This window comes from Populus alba, chromosome 8, assembly GCF_005239225.2.
Source record: "Populus alba chromosome 8, ASM523922v2, whole genome shotgun sequence".
Classification (NCBI taxonomy): domain Eukaryota; kingdom Viridiplantae; phylum Streptophyta; class Magnoliopsida; order Malpighiales; family Salicaceae; genus Populus; species Populus alba.
The window spans coordinates 9,932,994-9,954,222 of NC_133291.1; the positions used below are offsets into that span (position 1 = coordinate 9,932,994).

The 21,229-nt window shown below is 36.5% G+C and overlaps 1 pseudogene; it reads right to left on the reverse strand.

Annotated features, from left to right (window-relative positions):
• Positions 1–14,901: 14,901 nt before the first annotated feature.
• LOC118053908 (protein CHROMATIN REMODELING 19-like) lies at positions 14,902–20,812 on the reverse strand (annotated as a pseudogene).
• Positions 20,813–21,229: the final 417 nt, after the last annotated feature.

Genomic DNA, 21,229 nt, shown 5'->3' on the forward strand with positions numbered 1-21,229 from the left:
TTGTTTTGGGCTGTTGTTGTTGTTGTTTCACTAGCAAACAACCTCTTCTTTTCTTTTATCCTCCTCCTCTTCCTTTTGTTTATTTTTCTTTCTTAAATAATTCTAGACCTAAGAATTAGATTTGATATTTTTAATAGTACAAATAAGTATGAAAAACATCTAATATAATATCTATGATTTATTCAACAATTCATAATAATGGCTATATAATTAAGATCGATCGATCATGCATCTCTAGGGTTTTTAAGACTTGTCAATAGCAAGAGGTCTGGGTAGCTAATTAATATATAGAACTAACAATGGGGATTGCTAAAAACGGTGACCAGAGATATTTTTGGATTCGAAAGACCTGGCAAAAGTCTCATCGTATAGCCAATGTGTCTGAGAGGAGGACAGGAAGAGTGGGAGACAGGAGTTTTTTTTTGTGAGAATGAAGCGGAGGACAGAAAAACCAATGTACAAGATGTAGCAATTGTCAACCTTTTCTCCAACAACCATCAACTACTACCATGACTTTTGTCATTGTGCACGTGGGCTGCTGTTGTTTTGCACATGGGCTGCTGCTGCCAAGAGCTTCCATCTCTCCTATAAAGAGAGTGCAAGAGAGGAAGTGTAAAGTGCAGAGGAAGTGTGGTGAGTGCAACCGTGAGAGTGAAAAATACAGATTTGAGAGAAACACAGAGTGTTAGAGTGAAACACTGGGTTTTCTAGGATTGTATTGGGGTTGAGTTGAGTGTTTGTATTATTCCTCCAATAATATACAATCTGCTGCCTCCGTGGACGTACCCGATTTTGGGGAACCACGTAAATCTGCTTGTTTGTGTTTTATTTGTGTTTGCTTTCGGTCCAGTATGCACAACAAATTGGTATCAGAGCATTAGGGAAGCTTAAACACAGAAAAACACGTTTTTTCAGCTCTCTGTTCGAAGTTGCAGAATTTTCAAAGTTCTCAGATCTTGATTTTGACCAGCTACGGAGATTCCTCTCGTTTATACGAGTCCGGCGATATAAAGATCATCGAAATCGGAGTTGAAACGAGCCCTGTAGAGCTCGCCGAAGTTTCGCCGGAAAATCTGCCGGAAAAACCAGACTGCCGGAATTCTTGCCTGAGAAGACTGCCACGTCATCCACCACGTCACCAAACAGTGACAGAATATTCTCTTGACAAAATGAGAATATTCCGCAACAGAGACAGAATATTCCTTGGCAGTGACAGAATATTCTCTTGACAGAATGAGCATATTCCGTTAACCGAGACAGAATATTTCTCTTGGCAATGACAGAATATTCCCTTGGCTTTGACAGAATATTCTTTAGCAGAGACAGAATATTCCTTTCCTGAGTCAACTCGGTCAGATTGGTTTTTTGGCCAACTCAGTGATTTTGTAGCCTGTTTTTGGCCGAGTCAAGCTTGTTCCTAGCATTTTCAACCGTTCCGGACGCAACCGTGGTGTCCGTTTTGTGAAACAACACACAGAAGTTACTGTTTTGGCTCTTTTGAGCATAAAAGTGCGTGTTTTAACAATTTCGGGAGTCCATTTGTAATCCAAAGGCGTCATAATGGCTGATGTTCCAGAAGAAAAATCAGCGGGGAATGCTAGTATACCTCCACAATACATCCGGTATCGAATACCAAAATTTGAGGTGGAGAAGTTTGACGGGAAAGGTAATTTTGGCATGTGGAAATGTGAAGTTATGGATATGCTTGTCCAAATGAATTTGGATTTCACTCTAGAAGAATAAACCGGAGGATTTGGATGAAAAAAGCTGGGAGAGGATAAATCGGTTAGCTTGCAGTTCTATCCGACTTTGTCTTGTTAAAGATCAGAAGTACGCCTTTTCAGAACAAAACTCTGCAAAGGAATTATGGCAAGCACTGGAGGACAAGTTTATGGAAGAAGAGTATAGAGAATCGTCTCTACTTGAAGAAAAGGATCTTCCGTTTTCAGCACAAGAAAGGTACTTCCATGAATGAGCATCTGAATGATTTCAATAAAAATGATAGCTGATTTGAAGAATTTAGATGTGGAAATTGATGATGAAGATAAAGCTCTGCTGTTATTAAATTCACTGCCTGACACATATGAACATCTCGTCACCACTTTACTATATGGTAAAAGAAAAGATTAAATTCATTGATTGTGTCCAATGCTTTTGGTGAATAATGAGTACCGGAAGAAGGACCAGATTGTTCCACAAGGAGTCAACGTCAGAAGCATTGACAGTTAGAGGCAGAACAAACCCTAGAAGATTTCGAGGGCGAGGGAGATCTCGCTCAAAATCTAGAGGAGAATTCATCAAACAGGCGATATCTTGCAAAAGATGAGTGTGCCTTTTGTCACAAAAAGGGGCACTGGAAGAAAGATTGTCCAATCAAGGGCAATAAGGAAAAAGATGAACCAACTGTGAACGTTGCACGAGAAGAAGATGAACGAGACTCTGCATTCATGGTCTCATCACCAGAAAAAACATTGTGGTGAATGGATTCTTGATTCTGCATGTTCTTATCACATGTCCCCTAACAAGCACTTATTCTCGAGACTTGAGGAGTTCGATGGAGGAGTTGTGTTTATGGGCAATAATAATGTTTCTGAGGTCAAAGGGATTGGGACTATCCATCTGAAGATGCATAATGGGGTAGTCAAGACACTAACAGAGGTACGGTATGTACCTGACTTGAAGAAAAATCTCTTCTCACTTGGAGTCCTTGAATCAGTGGTTATAAGATTATCATGCATGGTGGAATCCTGAAAGCAATCCGTGGTTGCATTAGTTGTCTTAAAAGGCACGAGGATAGGAAACATATATTTCCTAGATGGATCTACTGTTACTGGTATAGCAGCTGTTTCCAAAAGCTTAGAAAGATGTTGAAGCAGATAATTCCAGACTTTGGCACATGCGCTTAGGGCATGCTGGTGAAAAGGCTTTGCAAGGACTAGTCAAGCAAGGTCTATTAAAAGGCGCCAAGACTGGGAAGCATGGGTTCTGTGAGCATTGTGTTCTTGGAAAAACAGACAAGGGTCAAGTTTGGCACTGCAGTACACAACACAAAAGGGATTCTAGATTATGTTCACACAGATGTATGGGGACCTTCAAAGAATGAATCTATTGGAGGTAATCGTTGGTTTGTTACTTTTATTGATGATTTCTCAAGACGAGTATGGGTGTACATGATGAAACACAAGGATGAGGTCCTTGGTATCTTTCTGAAATGGAAGAAAATGGTGGAGACTCAAACGGGAAAGAGAGTTAAGACTCTTCGGTCAGATAATGGTGGTGAGTACACTTCAGATCCTTTCTTTGAAGTTTGCCAGGATGAAGGGATCAAGCGACATTTTTACTGTGCGCAAAACACCACAACAAAATGGAGTAGCAGAACGCATGAACCGCACACTGGTGGAGAAAGTCCGATGTATGCTATCACATTCGGGACTAAGCAAAGTGTTCTGGGGCGAGGCCATTAAGCTATGCTCGTCATATTGTTAATCGGTTACCTTCAGCAGCATTAAATGGAAGAAACCCCCTTGGAGGTATGGTCAGACTCTCCTGCAAATGATTATGACTCTATGCGTATATTTGGTTGCTCAGCATATTATCATGTTACTGAGTCCAAGCTAGATCCTAGAGCCAAGAAAGCTATATTTTTGGGCTTTAGTGGAGGAGTAAAAGGTTTACAGACTCTGGTGTTCTGAATCAAAGAAAGTGATTTTGAGTAGAGATGTCACTTTTGATGAGTCTGGCATGTTACAGCAGGAGAAATCACAGGAGAAGGAAAAACAGTCTGGTGATGCACAACAGGTGGAGTTGGAGACTTCAATCATCCCTATAAAGACTGTTCAGACAATCCCTACTGAAGGAGATTCAGATGAAAGTTCAGATGAAGAGGATGCAACAACTCCAGCAACCACACAACAAGAATCCATTGCAATGAAGTAAACCAAAAAGAGTTATCAAGAAACCTGCTCAGGTATTGTGACATGGTGGCTTATGCACTTCCAGTGATTGATGATGGAATCCCCTACACCTACAAAGAAGCAGTACAGAGTGTAGAAAGTGCAAAATGGAAAGAGGCAATGGTGATGAAGAGATGAAATCTCTCCACAAGAATCAGACTTGGGATTTGGTACAACTACCTAAGGAAAAGAAGACAAATTGGTTGCAAGTGGGTATATGCCAAGAAGGAAGGTAATCCTGGAAAAGACAACATCCGATTCAAAGCAAGATTGGTAGCAAAAGGCTATGCTCAGAAGGAGGGGATCGATTATAATGAGGTATTCTCTCCAGTTGTTAAGCATTCATCAATTCGTAATTTTTGCTAGCCTTAGTTGCACAATTTGATCTGGAGTTAGCCCAACTTGATGTGAAACTGCCTTCCTACATGGAGATTTGGAAGAGGAAATTTACATGTCTCAGCCAGATGGTTTCAAAGTCACTGGGAAAGAGAATTGGGCTTGTAAACTGAAGAAGTCATTGTATGGCTTGAAACAATCTCCTCGCCAGTGGTATAAGCGATTTGATAAGTTCATGACAGAACATGGATACACACGGAGTCAGTTTGACAACTGTGTATATTTTCGCAAACTTCCTGATGGTTCTTTCATCTATTTGCTCTTATATGTGGATGATATGTTGATTGCATCAAAGAGCAAGGTGGAGATTGATAGATTGAAAGCTCAACTGAGAACTGAGTTTGAAATGAAAGACCTTGGAGAAGCTAAGAAGATTCTTGGCATGGAGATTCAGAGAGACAAAGAAAAGGCACAGTCTGTTTGACACAGACCCAATACTTGAAGAAAATTCTACAGAGATTTGGAGTAGATGGTAAGACCAAGCCGGTAAGCACACCCTTAGCTCCTCATTTTAAGCTAAGTGCTTCAATGTCTCCACGCACAGAGGAAGAGCGCAAACATATGGCTCAAATTCCGTATGCAAATGCAGTTGGTGCATTAATGTATGCAATGGTTTGTACGAGACCAGATATTTCACATGCTGTCAGTATGGTGAGCAGGTATATGCATGATCCGGGAAAGGGTCACTGGCAGGCAGTTAAGTGGATTCTACGGTACATTCATGGCACAAACTGATATTGGTTTGAAATTTGAGAGGGATGATAGACTCGAACAAAATTTAGTGGTTATGTGGATTCGGATTATGCTGGTGACTTAGACAAGCGTCGTTCCACAACAGGCTATGTGTTTACACTTGCTAAAGGGCCTGTAAGTTGGAGGTCAACTTTACAATCAACAGTAGCTTTGTCAACAACTGAGGCAGAGTACATGGCAGTAACAGAAGCTTTCAAGGAAGCTATTTGGTTACATGGGTTGATTGAAGATTTGGGAATTGTTCAAGAGCACGTGGTTGTCCATTGTGATAAGTCAAAGTGCTATTTGTCTTGCAAAAGAATCAGGTTCATCATTCCCGCACCAAGCACATCGATGTTTCGTTTTCATTTTGTTCGAGAAATTGTGGATGAAGGGGATATTCTACTACAGAAGATTGGGTACCGCAGATAATCCAGCTGACATGCTCACAAAATGTGTCTCAGGGATCAAGTTCCAACATTGTTTGGACTTGATCAACATCTCTCGATGTTGAGCACCTTTAGGGTGCAGCGCCATATGGCGCATTGGAGGCAGCAATGATTGATCACGAGGATTGGATGGAAAATCTTGGCCAAGGTGGAGATTTGTAGCAATTGTCAACCTTTTCTCCAACAACCATCAACTACTACCATGACTTTTGTCATTGTGCACGTGGGCTGCTGTTGTTTTGCACATGGGGCTGCTGCTGCCAAAGAGCTTCCATCTCTCCTATAAAGAGAGTGCAAGAGAGGAAGTGTAAAGTGCAGAGGAAGTGTGGTGAGTGCAACCGTGAGAGTGAAAAATACAGATTTGAGAGAAACACAGAGTGTTAGAGTGAAAACACCTGGTTTTCTAGGATTGTATTGGGGTTGAGTTGAGTGTTTGTATTATTCCTCCAATAATATACAATCTGCTGCCTCCGTGGACGTACCCGATTTTGGGGAACCACGTAAATCTGCTTGTTTGTGTTTTATTTGTGTTTGCTTTCGGTCCAGTATGCACAACACAAGAATGCTTCAAAGAAACACTTTCCTTGAACGTCTGTTTCCTTGCGTTGTGATTTAAAAGCAGCTTTTGTTCACAACCAGCTACAAAGGAACCTTCATGCTGTAATGTTGCTTTTTACCTAGCACCAAAGTTTGAAATCTCATGTTTATTGTTTTTTGCTATTTCACTAGGAAAGAGACGCCATTGTTGGTTTGTGTAAAGCCAAACTCCTCCGGGCTTTCCTCTGTCAACCTCAGTACCTCAGTCACGTAATTCTCTTTAAGCCCTATTTTTTTTACTCAAAATTGTATGTTCTCAACTGTAAATGGGAACATGTGAATTCAGATTTGTCTGGATTGAAGAAAAGAGATATCCTCCTTCCAGAGACCATCTTTGAAATACCGTTTCTGAGGAGAGGTTCACGGCTAGGTAGGCCCATCTCCAACAAGATTGAGGACCACAGGGAATATTTGATCCAACGATCGAGAAGGGGCCAAGTATTTTACAATTTACAAATTAATTATGATCTACTTGATTAGGACTGCCTAGTCATATCAAGTTAATTTGATTCTTGAGTAGCCACCACATCCAGCTATCTTGCAATGGCCTGTATTATAATTAGTGGTTGCTTATTGTTTCCATGTCAAATCATCAAATATTTTTCTATAATGCCTTCGGACATTGTCAAAGGCATTGCTTTTCAATGCCATTCATAATTAATCTCTCTCTCTCTCTCTCCCTCCCGGATAGCTTAATAAGACGGCCGGAACTCGAGCGATTTTGGACCATATATCAATTAAATTCTATAAATAGCCAAATATTAAAAAATGATCGGAACAGGCAAGCAAGCGGGGTAGAGTCAAGACCTCTGATATATATATATAGTGCTTGGTTTTGGTGTGCATTGCAGTTCTTGGGTTCAGAAGAGGCTGCATATTAGCCTGGAGGACTACGATAAATGAACCTGAAGATCTGGCCTCAATAAAAACACCTCATGGATAAGCTAAATTAAGCACGTCATATATATATACAGATAAAATAAAAATAGAATAGTCAAGTCAGTAACAAAAACTAATACAAAGTAATGCGAAATTGTTAACTAACTCTTCAAGTTAAACTTCAGATGAATGAGTTTATTTTAATATGGAAGAGATCAAGAGATATAATTTTTATGTGATCTCCAGTTCTCTCTATCCATTAATATTAATGGTCATGAACGGCAGGATGCAAGTTTTATTTTATAAGTTTTGTTCGACATGTAGATATTTATTTTGATGTGCATAAACTAACCCGATATATATTAAATACGCATGCTTTATTTTTTATTTTGATATTAATCTCTCTATTTATAGAGACTTAAAAGCATCAATTTGATTTGTTTAGGGTGTGAATAAAAGTCGCGGTGTAACCACTGCCACGTGGCATGTAACCACTGGATATTAAAAAATAAAGCTGATCGTTGAAAATTCAAAGTTTGTAATTCTTATTCGATATTCTAGTTCAAACAACAGATTTTGAAAGAATTTATGTTCCTGCTTGTGAACTCTTTGTTTCAAAATACTAACTCTTGGTTTGCATTTAAAAAATTATTATACTCCAAGACACTCAAAATTTTTATTTTTATTTTAATTATACAGCTTTAACATAGCATGGATTTTGAGCTTATGACATACTTTTCCCATGCATGGCGGAGGCATACTCAAAGTATTGCACTCCAACAACATCCAATATTTCTAATCCAGGGGAAATTAATGGGAACAGAGTATAGAAAATAAGGACTTGTGTTTTGGGAAAGGTCGTTTTCCTCTTCTCTTTCGGCCATTCTTACGGGACACATTATTATTTCACAAGTACGTATTTTGACAGCTATAGCGTCGCTATCATCTTCCCTGCCTACTCAAGTTCGAAATGCATTCTAACTTGTACTGTGATTGATTGGTTATTAATTTTAAAATCAATAAAAATTAGTCAAGTTATAAGTAAATTGTGTTTCAGATAACTCCCTTAAATAAATAAATATAAGTTGGAAAAGCAATGCCGGCCATTTATATAAAAGTAAGTTCACTGTACAAATGCAGACATGTAAGTTCACTATACAAACGCAAACATGATATCTCAATGGATTAACATGCATGTACACACACCGCGCCCGCCCATTCTCTTGGAGATATTAAATTAGGGAGTTATCATGTTTAAACTAATAAATCAAGTAGTGATTTGATGAGAAATTTAATTTATTTTTTTAAAATAATATCATTTTAATTTTAAAAAAATATTAAAATAAAAATATTTTTATTTTTATTTTTATTTTGACCTACATATATACCAGTTAAACAATATTATCCTTTTATCAATTAATTGCATCAATTTTATCCTCACATCATCTATCATTTCATTGTTGTTCTTGTATTTCATTAGAAATAGTTAAACTTTGTCTGTTAAAAGGACATGTGGTACACAAAAAATTATCAATTCTTTTCCTTGCAAGATCCATGTAATAAAATTATAAAATTAACAAGTATTATGTACAATGAATTAAAATTCCCTTCCCTTTTCATTTGTTTGTATAATTAACTTTTCTATTTTATGTGTGCTAATGTGAGAATGTTATATACTTGCAATGTGTCCTAGTAACATATTCTAATATTACAGTGAAGTCTATAGATAATCTTAAAAGTAAAACTGATTCGATTGAGTAATGAAAGGTAAAATTACGTGCCTAACATACAAGTCAGAGATTTTTATTTTATTTATTAGAGAGCATAATATAAATCATATCTTATAATTTTCCTAACAGCTTAAATCTATTGGGTTAAAATAATTCTTTGATATGGTATCAAAATCTGATAACTAAGCGATCACAAATTCGAATCTTACAATTCTTATTTATTTATAAAATTAAGTATAAGATATGTGGACCTGTACAAGTTTCAAAACTCGAATGGGCTTTTATTTGAGGTGATGTGCTTTAAACAATTTTTTTTTTTTGGCAGTGACAGAAGACCTTATGTCAGTTCACTAATTGGGGTTCTACTTGATATTCTTTCATGGATGCCCTCCACATCTTTCTTCATTCAGAAAAATCAATTAAGATGTGACAAAGAAGTATGTTTTTAGAATCAAACTACTGTTTGACATAATAGCGAGGAGGGAAATAAGAGGATAAAATAAGTAAATAAATAAGAGAGAATTAACAATTGTGCTGGTGGGTCACCTCTATCTAAAGGCGAGACATTTTGCGGTTTGCAAGGATTCCTTATGCCCCACGACGGAGTCGTGACATTAAAGGAGCTCCAAAATGACATAGACCCCATTCTTCTACTAGGAAGGAGAGGTGGGTTCCGCTCGTACCGTCAAGAATCCTTGCCGGCGCCACAATATGGACACCATGAAAGACAAACCTTTTATCTAAAAATTGTTGTGTTGATGTTTGATTTAAGCATGTAATTTGCATAATATAAAATTAAAGATTAGTTTAATACTAAGATATGTAATGCAATTATCTAGATATATATCAGTACAAACATAAAAATAGCTCTACATTTTTAAGAATCAAAACTATAGTTTTATAGATAAAGCATGCATGAAAAAATTATATACAAATTTATTAAATAAATTGTTTAATATACTTAATTTCTTGAAGCATTTAAATAAAATTAATGCAAATTACATCGTTGTTAAGGATTATATTATCTACTCTTAAAATTTTATTGTTTATCACTTAATGTAAATAAATTAATTGTAAATACCTTTTTATAATTTCGACATCATCTTAATTAATTGTATACTAATCAAGGTTCATAACTATGAAAATAGACTAAAAACCTCTTCACAAAACTTGAACCTAAAACTCTAAAATGATTGAAGAAAAAAGAGCAAAGAAGTTAAAAAAACTAGAGGAGGAAAGAAGGTAGAAAGTTACTCCTGTGTATAGAAAAGTCTCCTTCTTTCAATCTTTTTTTACAATGGTTTTTGAAAGTACATAATAATTATGATATACTACAAAATTAATTTTTGTTATTTATCTTAAATACTTGTTCATAAAAAATTAATGTGGATTATCAAAAATAATTCTATAGATCTAAAAACTATTTAAACTTAGGCATGAGCCCATGCTACGTTGTGTTAAAGCAAGTATATAGCTTAAGCCTAAAGCTTATTTGGTCTAGAATTTTTTTAAAAAAAAAATGAATTAATTTTAACTCTTTAACTTTTCATAATATAAACTATATATATATATATATAGTATATATTATATATTTGATATTTTCTAATATGAGCATTGGAGATTGATTCTTGTACTTACATAATATTTGACAATCAAAAAATTCTTTAAGGTAATTTTTTCTTCATTCAACAATTTATTTTTAATTATAAGTTGATGTTTTATTTAAAGTATTATATTAAAGGATAATTTTTAACAAAGTATTGAACCTAAAAATATATAAAATTTATTTTTAATTTGATTTTAAATGTGTCTGTTAATTTTTTTTTTAAATAAATCTAAAAAAATAATGTTTTTTTTAAAATAAATCTAAAAAACCATCTTCCCTTCTCTTGTCCTTTACTTTACTTGTGTATATCTATTCTTTTTTTAATAATTTAATGATCTGGTATTTTTAGTGACCTTTTCCTTGCATGCAAAAGCGAAAACTCATGATCATTCTCCCTTTCTGTTTATGAATGGATAACCTTGTTGTTCGTCCAGACTTTATAGGATTTTTGAAGAATGGGTGTCTGGGCTCTTGGCTTGCACTCGATGATCATAAGTGAATTTAGAGAGCTTCGTTTGTGGGTAGGGCGGGCATAGCCAGTTTGTCGATGCTTCAGCATTCCATACAGTAACCCCTGGCTGGAGGAATGTTTGTTTGTGCTCCTAATTATTTCATTCCTCTCGAAGTATGAAAGCTTAAAGCCCCGCCCGCCGGACTCTTGATTGTTCGATGAGTATACATCTCCTATAATCTGTCCCCCGGATTTCAGTATCGGATGCTGCGAGAAGTCACGTGGCAGCAAAAGAATACCGATCTTGAGGGTTCGATTCTGCAAAACAAGGTGGAGTTTCTCCCCTGAAGTAATTTCCCGGTGGTTCAATCAGATGTAACGAGGAGTCCTTTTGACCTTAAGAGAGAAGTACTGTATTAGTGTTCTAAAAAATAGAATGGTTACGATCAAGAGATGTAATTGTCCTTCCGGAGTAATAAATGAAGTTAACATATAATTAAACCTGTGGGAAATGGAGTATTTATATAGCAGAGAGTACATACTGATGAGAGCTAGTAAGCCTGATTGGATGGAAGGGAAAAAATTAAGAAAAATATTTGAATTTTATGGTCTAGATAGATATATATAATAAATTTGATTAAACGCGATGTATTTATCCCATTTGAACAGGATAGACAATTTCCAGAATCATTTTTTGTTTCGGCATGAAAAGATCTCACTAGATCGGAAACACATTAAAAGAGGTGGTGGACAGAAGTTCAAAAGACTAGATCTCACAGTTCAAAACACTTCCGGTCGGTTCAACCACAACAGGAAATAGATACACCTCAGGTGGAAACAGACAGCTGGAAACCTGTACCATATATGTGAAGGAAAATAGCAAGCAGAATTGGCCATGCAGCTAGAGTCTCACCGCCTTTAATTCTCTCGAGGAAATCTTGAGAAGCTGGATCTTCGGGGAATAATCAACTCTTCGGAGTTCAATGCGACAGCCAATGGGATACTCTCATATTTCATAAATCCCATTTATGTTTGTTTGGATGCCAATTAGATGCATTGGATGCTTTAGCCTAGGCCCCGCTCCTCGTGAGACATGTCTAGTTTCGTTCTTGGGCCGGAACTGCACAGGTTAGGGAATAACATGTTGTGGGCCAGACCTGTATGATTATCCAGGTACAATGTCGTCAATTTTCACCACTTTCTTTTTTCTTTTTCTTTGTTTTTTCTTTCAATTATGTTTCATAGTTACCGTGCTAGGTTTGAACCGGTTCAAGACTCATGCTACAAATTGTTGGATCAACTTGCATGTGATGACTCAATATAAATGTATATTAAAATAATATTATTTTGAATAAAAATTTTAAAAATAAAATTTGAAGTTGATTAGACTAAGTTAGCGAGTTATAAGTTAATTAATGAGATAACATAAATTTAATCAAATTAATTTTCTAAATAAACAAACCTTCTCGAGTTAGGTTTCAGGTTGACGACTCGTCAGACCGGGTTGGTAACTAAGTGAAGAAAGAGTTATTGCCGATCCCTAACCGACCCTTTTTTCTAAATGAGTTTCAACGCTGTTCACGTAGAGGTTTGCTTCTACATTTCCATTTCATATATATCTGTTATGCAGCTTGCGTCCCTTCTTGAATCAGCTGGAAGCCATATGATCCTCCTCCTTAATTTCTTATCTTTTCAGTCATAGGTTCACCTCTTAAACTCTAGAAAGATTTTATTGCAAAAATGTCCCTATAGTTGCAGTTTTGTTAGCACGACTATGTTAATGACGTTCAAGCATGTGTTTTTCATCTCTCTTAATTATGTATTATCAGATGTTTATACATCCAACGAAACATTCAACCCATAGTGAAATTTTTACAATATTCTTAGCAATTCTTGTTCTATATAAGTATATATCAGTGGCCGGGCTATGTGTATGCATTTGTTAAGTGATAAAATGTGATTGATATTGGGTTTTCACAAAAATGAAAAAAATCAATTTCAATTTTATTAGCCCACAGAATATATGAAATCCAAGTCATGAATAAGAAACTAGCTCGAAGAACATCATTTAGTGCTTAATTATACAAATCGCAAATGCAAGGATTCAAGGACAGAGGCACCCTCAAACTTTGAGGAAGTTTACAGCTTGGTCCTAAAATCCTTAAAAGTACCATTAGAAACTAAGACTTATTTTTTAGGAAATATGTATTTAGCACCTCCGAAAATCATGTATTATATCTATGACCTTTCATTTGTTATTTTATTCCTAAAACTATACTAAATAATTTCATCTATATTGACACCCCATTTGTAAAGTTCTAGTTCCGCCCATATGCATGGCATATATGGTGACAAAAATGTACACCATGAAAAAATAATACATCGACATGTGATTTGCCTAGCTAGTTGGTGCATGTGAGTGATTGTGACATTTGAGGGATACCAGCAAGTGATGGCTTACAGAAAAGAACCCTATTTCTCTATAATTTCCCCCCTTTTTCTTATCACTGGATGGTAGCTCAAGAACAAGGACATAAATGTAGACTGTGATCAGGACTCGAGTTAAAGAGCCTACCGTGAAGGGAAGGATGGCCATTAAAGGAGCAAAATAAAAACAAAACCATGATGGCGTGGTAACTTCCTAACCCTGCGTGGTACTTTATGCCATGGACGTGATGATAGAGAGGATTCCACCTTCACGGGCTGGACTAATTCGTCAGTAAAATTCAATACAGAATCATGTCCTCCAAGAGATACCAACAAATCTTGCCTGCCTTTCCATGGCTTTCCTTGTTTGTCCACACTGAAAATAACTCCTGGTGTTTTGATGTTTTAACATCTATGCATGTACCCTGCAACACGGCCTGTCCGTATTGCATTTGCCTGTGGAAAAATCTAAAGGCATGCAGGCCTTGCAATGCCCTCTCTGAAAACAGTTTCTTTCCCTTGTGATGCAGTTGTTTTTATTTATTTCAAAACAGTTTAATTAACTGGATCGAGGGCTTCGACGTCGAGCTGAAATGATTCTGGATCATGATTGGATTCACAAGTAATCAACTAAATTATAACCGGCTCCAGTTCCACACCTACACGCTCGATGTATATATGCATCATTTTTAGAAAAAACCCAAAGAGATCCTTGGAAAGCACTCTTTTGACATCTAATTTTCAGGTAATCATGAGACTCCCTTGTCGGTCACTGGTAATACACGCACAGGGATTGTAAGGAGTATTTACATGTTGGATTTCTGGTAAATTAGTAAGAAATCTAGATATTTATAAATTATTCATCGATTTTTAGGTATTTTAATTTTTTATTATTATGTATTATTCAATAAAAAATAAAATAGTTAATATATATATTCAAATTATGTACATATATTAAATAATAAAATTAATATATATATATATATATATATATAAAATTTTATGTCAATAATGAGAGATGTATATATTATATTGTATTAAGAAAATCTAAACGTTCTACAAATATTTTTTTTATAATTATTTTATTTCTCCCATATAGCTTTTTCATTAGAGATACCCTAGCGTTGATAAAAATATTTAAATCATTGGATTTGAATAAGAAATTTCAATTAAATGAAAAAAATGATATACTTATTCTCATCCAAGGATACAATTTATTACTCATAAACATTGTAACAATCCTCTTAATAGTTATCATCACAAACATTATATTACTAGTTTATTACTAACATTTCCACCACTTGTCGCCGATCACAACACGGTCATTGTCTCTATCTTTATAGACTACCATCACCACCTTCTCGTGTGTTATTCTTGTTCTTTCATTGAAAAAAAAAAGTAATTATTAAAAATTATAAAATACATTTTGATTTTGAGTTATTATTCCAAACACATTCTTTGATTTTTGAAAAGGTATTCCTTATAACAGATACTCTTTAGGAATTTAGTAAAACCTGAAATCTTATGTGTGCAAGTCATGAAATTTAAGGAGGCAGGGTTAGTTAAGAGAATTGTTAAAATTCCAGGGAGTTTGTAAGTTAGGAAGACCTCTCTAAAAGCTTCAGGAGAATCGTATTATTTCATGCATGACTGCTAATTGAATTTCATAGGAGGAGGCAAAGTTTAAAGGTTTAATGAAATTATTTAAGTTTAGGGCTTCAGAAACCGTCCAAACCTTAAAGAGAGCTGTATTATAACATCTTTATCCAGTAATTTGTCACCCGCCATTTTCAAAATTCAACCTCCACTATAACGCTGGAACCCCATCACAAATGGATAAGCTCCAGATCCCTAGGAAACTGCCGACCAATAGATTGGCCTATCGCAGGCCAAAGCCCAGATTGGGGGACCGAGACCTGAGATTGTGTGCATAGTTGGGTCATGGATACCCGGAAGCCTGCACCACATATACCTTACCCTCGTCCCCTTCGACACCAGTGCCAGCCCCACCGGCTTGGCTGTTACCTCTATGACATACAACAATCACGGGAAGGCAGAGGCTCCATCAAATGTCATCGCAGGAGGGAGACCTGGAGAAGATAGCTAGCTAATTTCCTCCTAACCAGAGTTTCTTTTGTTATCATGCCCAAAACGGCAATGCAGCATAGGTTACATCTTATCCCCGGAGCATAATCTCTTTGCCCATCAAATCATATTTAATTATTCTATGTGATCTCCAACGGTGAGGAAAAGCTGGTGAAACCAATACCAGCCTTCAACGTAGCCTGTTGGTCTGTGATTAATACACGATCCATGGGGTCAGGGTTGAAGGCTGGCGGGTATGAGCAGAAAGCAACCTGGTGGAAAAGTAAAAGAAGAATATCTAAAAGTTTGGTTTTCCAGGAGGTCTGTGGCGCATAAGCAACAAGGCAACTTGCTTCACAGCAATCAGCAATTCAGTATGGCACTGATGCTCGTGGCGAGTCATAAGCAACTTGGATCAAATCATGTCTTACTGATACCTGATTGGATGTACGAATTAAAGGCCTATTTACACCCATTAAAAATATAAATTATAAACTAATTTCCCCCCAGGTTGAGCATAACTAATATAACAATGGATATCATTGAAAAAAATTATAAAAAAAAATTAAAGGGCAAAAACTTCCTGGTGGCTGGAGACTGAGGACTGAAGACCCTTTTATTACTGATTGAATACATCGCCAGTACAGGGAGCACGCTGGAAAATGTTCTGGCGCAAGTCTCTGTGGGTTCGATTAGAATTTCCATACCATCGTCAGTGATGATAAGATCTCCCCCGTTGTTCGCGAAGATTTATCTACCCCCACAACAGAGTCCAGCACTGCCGCGTCCAAAACTAGCTTCCATTTTGCCATCTCGTTTACAGTCTCATCAACCGTGCCCTTGGTCACCATTCTGCAAGACACAATTTTTTTGGACTTGAAAAACAATTAAAACATGTAGAATGGTAAGAGGGAAAAATGATAGAAGGGGTTTGTCTGCAATTATTTCCTTCAAAGTCTCGGATGGGTTATGAAGCACCTGTACATGGTGACAGGTTTAGTATGGCCAATGCTATGACAATGATCTTCTACCTGTCGATCAATTTGTGGGTTGAAATCCAAATCGGGGGCAATTACATTATCAGCTCCCGTCAAGTTCAAACCCTGACCTCCAGCTCTAGTGGGACAGCAGGCATGCTTTCGAGGTGTCATTATTGAAAGCGTCAACCATGTTCTGTTTATCCATCACCTGAGTACTGTCAATGGACGGAACTGGTTAGGCTAGAAGGAATTTCTAGTGACCATATAAAGAGAAAATTAGGAAACAAATGACCACCATTATGATGCGCAATTCAAAAAGAAAATGCTCAAAAGTCCAGGTAGTTCAAAAGGACGATCATTGTTGTTCTAGGCCAATACAAAACTGTCTATACTATTTTACCAAGTGATGTAGCAATCTGTGATGGACATAGTTCAATGATGGTAAATATCAAATTGATTGCTCAGAACTATCGCACTATAATATTAAAAAACTTTCCCAGATGAATTTTCCACACCAGTTTGTACACTGGATTTAGGAGACAAGTGCAAGTATCCTTGGCTAATACTCACCAAAAAATGAAAAACCAGTCATTTCGCTAACTAATAAAAGAAACGTTTCTCAACCTCACTTGAAAGAAAGAAGCGCAATCCCTCCAGTTGTGATCCTACAGAAGCAGGAACTCGGGAGGAGAACTCTGGGTTGTCCTACCATTCAATGTTTTTACATGAAATGACTAATCTAAGGCTTCAAATCTTCAACTAAGTGGTCACATGCATGCACATGATTTCCACCACAGCACTCCCCACAATGCACACTTGCACAGGCCCCTTAGTGTCAATGATACCAGTGGTCCAGCACATTAAAATACTTAATTTATTAATGCAAGTTTTGGATGGTCCAAGCCACAACCGTGTTCATTTGCTTAATTAGTGTTTGGTATTATAGTAGTGTTTACTTTTCAAAATGCTTTTTGCTTATAAATGTATTAAAATAATATTTTATTTTTATTTTTTAAAATTTATTTTTAACATCAGCACACCAAAATAATTTAAAATCACCAAAAACAATTAATTTAAAACAAAAAAAAAATCATTTTTTTTACAAAAGCACAATACCACCTCAAAAACAATCAATGCCTTGCCGCATTAGAGAAAACATGAAACCTCCACCGCATGCACTGAAAACAATATTAGCACACCAGGCGCAGACAACAACTAGTTCTTATAATAATGATGATGAATGTAGATAAGTACAGGGGAGAACCTTCCATCAATACTTTCTATATGTAACCCCGATTACATCCAAAGTCTACTCTAGGATGTCTAGCATCGAAGTCCACTGGCTAAAAATCAGAACTCGACGCCCACACTTCCTCAGGCCAGGAAGTTCAGCTAATGCCTGCATGATATATGAACTTGCAAATTTTAGCTCACAAAAACTCAGGTCTTGAAATCCAGTGAAATTACTTGATTCATACCCGAGATTTAGCTGAAAGTATAACATGCTTGTCCAAAAGGATTCCTTTTTTCTCATATTTATCATGATAAAGTAAAAGCTACAAGAAGTTGGAACAAATATTACAATTTGAAACCAGGATGCATAGCTATGCAAGAGCAGAAGATTCACAAGAATCTCACCAGAGAACATCAATTTCATGCCATTGTCATAGCAATAAGAGTACAGTCAGGCATCATATTCCAACAGAATTTTACGTTTCACCTGTTAAATTGAGCTTTCCAAAGAGTATAGACTGTTTCAAGACATCACAAGAACTTCATTATAAGAGTGCAACAAAAAGAAACTATTTGTTCTTTCTATCATGAACCTAAATAAATCCAATGTCAATCATTTATAGAAAAGAGAAATTAAGAAATAATGAAGTTTCATTATTTGTACATGAAGTCATTCTGCAGAGGTGTCCCTGTCAACATCAAACGCTGGTTAGCATTCTTTGCAACTGACACCAGGTTTATCCACCTATAGCTGTTCTTGTCCTTCGAAGCATGAGCCTCGTCCATTGCAACACAGCTCCACTGTCAATGTTTCAGAATTTTATGGTCATCTTTCTGTTGTGAACTGTACGATCAATGATGAGTAATGAATGTGTTACATAAATACATATTTTTATTTATTTTTTTATTTTTTTTTTTTTTTTGGGGGGGGGGGGTAAAGTACACTGATAATGACTTGTATCAGAATAAGACACACCTATGTCGCTCAAAAAGTGAGTAACAGAACAAGACGCACCTTAAATGGAGGCAACCCAGCTTTGGCTAATGAACCCAATTCTTTTGAATAGGCAGATCGTGTAGCCCCATGATACTGGAGTACAGAAAATGATGGACACCACTTTCCCAGTTCTCTTTCCCAGTTCTCCAACAGAGGCAGGACACAATTAAATGTGGACCAGAGTCATTGTGCAAGCATTTCAACAGTGTCAAATATGTAATAGCCTGTCGCACAAGATCAAATTTATATTGCAGCAACAAAAGGTAACCCTATTGTCACTGAAAAGTAAAAAAAAAAAAAACATTACAAATACCTGAATGGTCTTCCCGAGACCCATCTCATCTGCTAATATGGCTGCATGGATACAAATGTGAGTGATTATTGATCAGGGTCTTTCCGAAACACATAATCTGATATCCATATCCAAAAATGACTACACACCCTAAAGTGCAGCCTCAGAATATGCATTTGATGGAATAGAAATACATCAGCAATATTCCAGCATACATTAACTTCTTTCTATATACTTGGACCACACCGGTTTCACTGCTAATAATGAGTCCCTGACCAATCCATTCATGTTAAAATTTCAGGGTCCTGGTTGGTATATTGTATCTTCTTAAAATATACAGCCAAAGGTGCAATGTAATTTCAAAAGTAACGGGGATTCAATATATCTCAAGGTAAACAAAGTAATATGAAAATACTTCAAACTATATGTACATAGTTTCCCAATTAATTACCACAGTTTGTAATCTTGGATCATAAACTATAATGTCTCAACACAACTATAATAATATAATGTAGGGCTCCTGAGAGTAGATATGTAACAACACAATAACAATGGAAAAAGGAATAGTAGAATACCTCCTTCAATGCCCTTCCTGTATAGCAGAAGAAGAAAGTTGACACCACCCAGCTAGTATGGCTTAAGGACAGGCTGGAAATCTGAATCTGCGACTGCAGTGCACAGGCTGCATCAATATCATCCTGCGATATTAAAACAGAGTTTCCCCCATTAAAGACCAGACCCGTCTAAGGGATAACTCTACATCTAGCAAAGACAGATAAATCAGAACTACAGATCATTTTCGTTAGGGATTGCAGAATTCACATGCATGTGCACCTACATGCATACCACACACCCATAGATGCAGTCTTGCAGATATCTACGCCCACAAAGACAGACTCGTCTAATTTGGGTAAATGGCTAGTTTTTAAGTGAAATTTCTTTTACAATCAACAAAATACATAGAGAAAGATCACCATTCCGTCGCATGAATGCTCACAATACTAATGTTATCAAGCTTAGTAAAGCTAAACAAACCAATTTTGAGACAACAAAAAAGATGAATAAGGAAAATCAGTAGTGGTTTCATTGGAAAGGGAGCATAAAAGAACATGCTACCACTCTTTTTCATTTCAAATTTCTCATGATATCTGGACCCTCTGTATTGAATTCAATTTCATAAATGACCTAGGAGATGATTCTTGCAAAAAAAGAAAACTACATAAAACCATGACATAACTGAAAGAAACAAAATTCCAGCTTTTAAAAAAATGAAAAGAAAAGAGTACCTGAGTAACAATCCTGACTGAAGAAGTTTCCACCTCGGCATACCGGTCGCATGAGGTCAATCCAGTGCCGTACAGATCCCTCTTCAACTCCGCCGATATTTTAGCGCATTTCTGCAATGCTTTACCCACCAAATTATCATCTTCCACCGCCAATTCCTCCTCCTCCAACTCCTCCTCGCTCGATTTTACATCATAAACCTCCGCCAAATCCCCACGGCTCTCTCACTCTTCCATCATCACCTCCTCATCTCATCAACCACGAATCGAAGGCCACAATTCCCCACTGATGCCTCGTTGTCTCCTCTTCCTCATCCTCCAAGCTGAAATGCTCGGTGACTTCGACGCAATCGTCGTCATTGCTGATGCTGCTAAAGGAATTTTGACGTGGTTTTGTGAAAGCAAAGGATTCTATAGAAGAAAGAGAAGAATCGATTCGTGTTTGCCATTTAGCGTGGATTGGAAAAGGCGAGAGGCCTTGAAGGAGTGGTTAGCCCACTCGTCGTCTGAGATTTCGTTGAAATAGCGCTTCATTGTGGTGAGGGCAGGGGAAAATAAACCCTAGATTGTTGTTTTTTCAACACTAATTTGAGTAGCTGGGTGCTTCAGCTTTGTAGGAAGTGAAGGAGAAGCGCCATTTGTAGTTAGCAAAGTCAGAGCGAGCGGTCAAAGGAAGAAAATAAATAAATACATAAATAAAAAGGCGGTTATGAACGTGACGACTGACGAGAGCGGACTTGAGAAATAAATTCATTTTGTTTTTCCTTATATTCAAACATTTAAGAAAATTATTTGCATCCTCCGCCTCACCGGAGATTATTAAAAAAAATCAAGAGTTTACACGTGTGCCAAAAAAAATTAACAAACGGGCATTTGTCCCACACACTTAACCGTAAATTGCTTTGAATATTGTTTCAGTCATCAAATCAATTTATTAATTAAAAATCGTTCCTACAATTGTTTACTTTATTTTATTACTGAACAGTTATAGAGGTTAAAAAAATTATTTTTGAGGTTATTTAGAAATATCTAGACTTTTTTTAACCTCATAGTATTTTTTTTTACTTTTATATCTCATTCTTTCTCCTTTCTCCTTAGAGTGAGCTTATAAGGTAATTATTTTTAGTTATTTTTAAAGT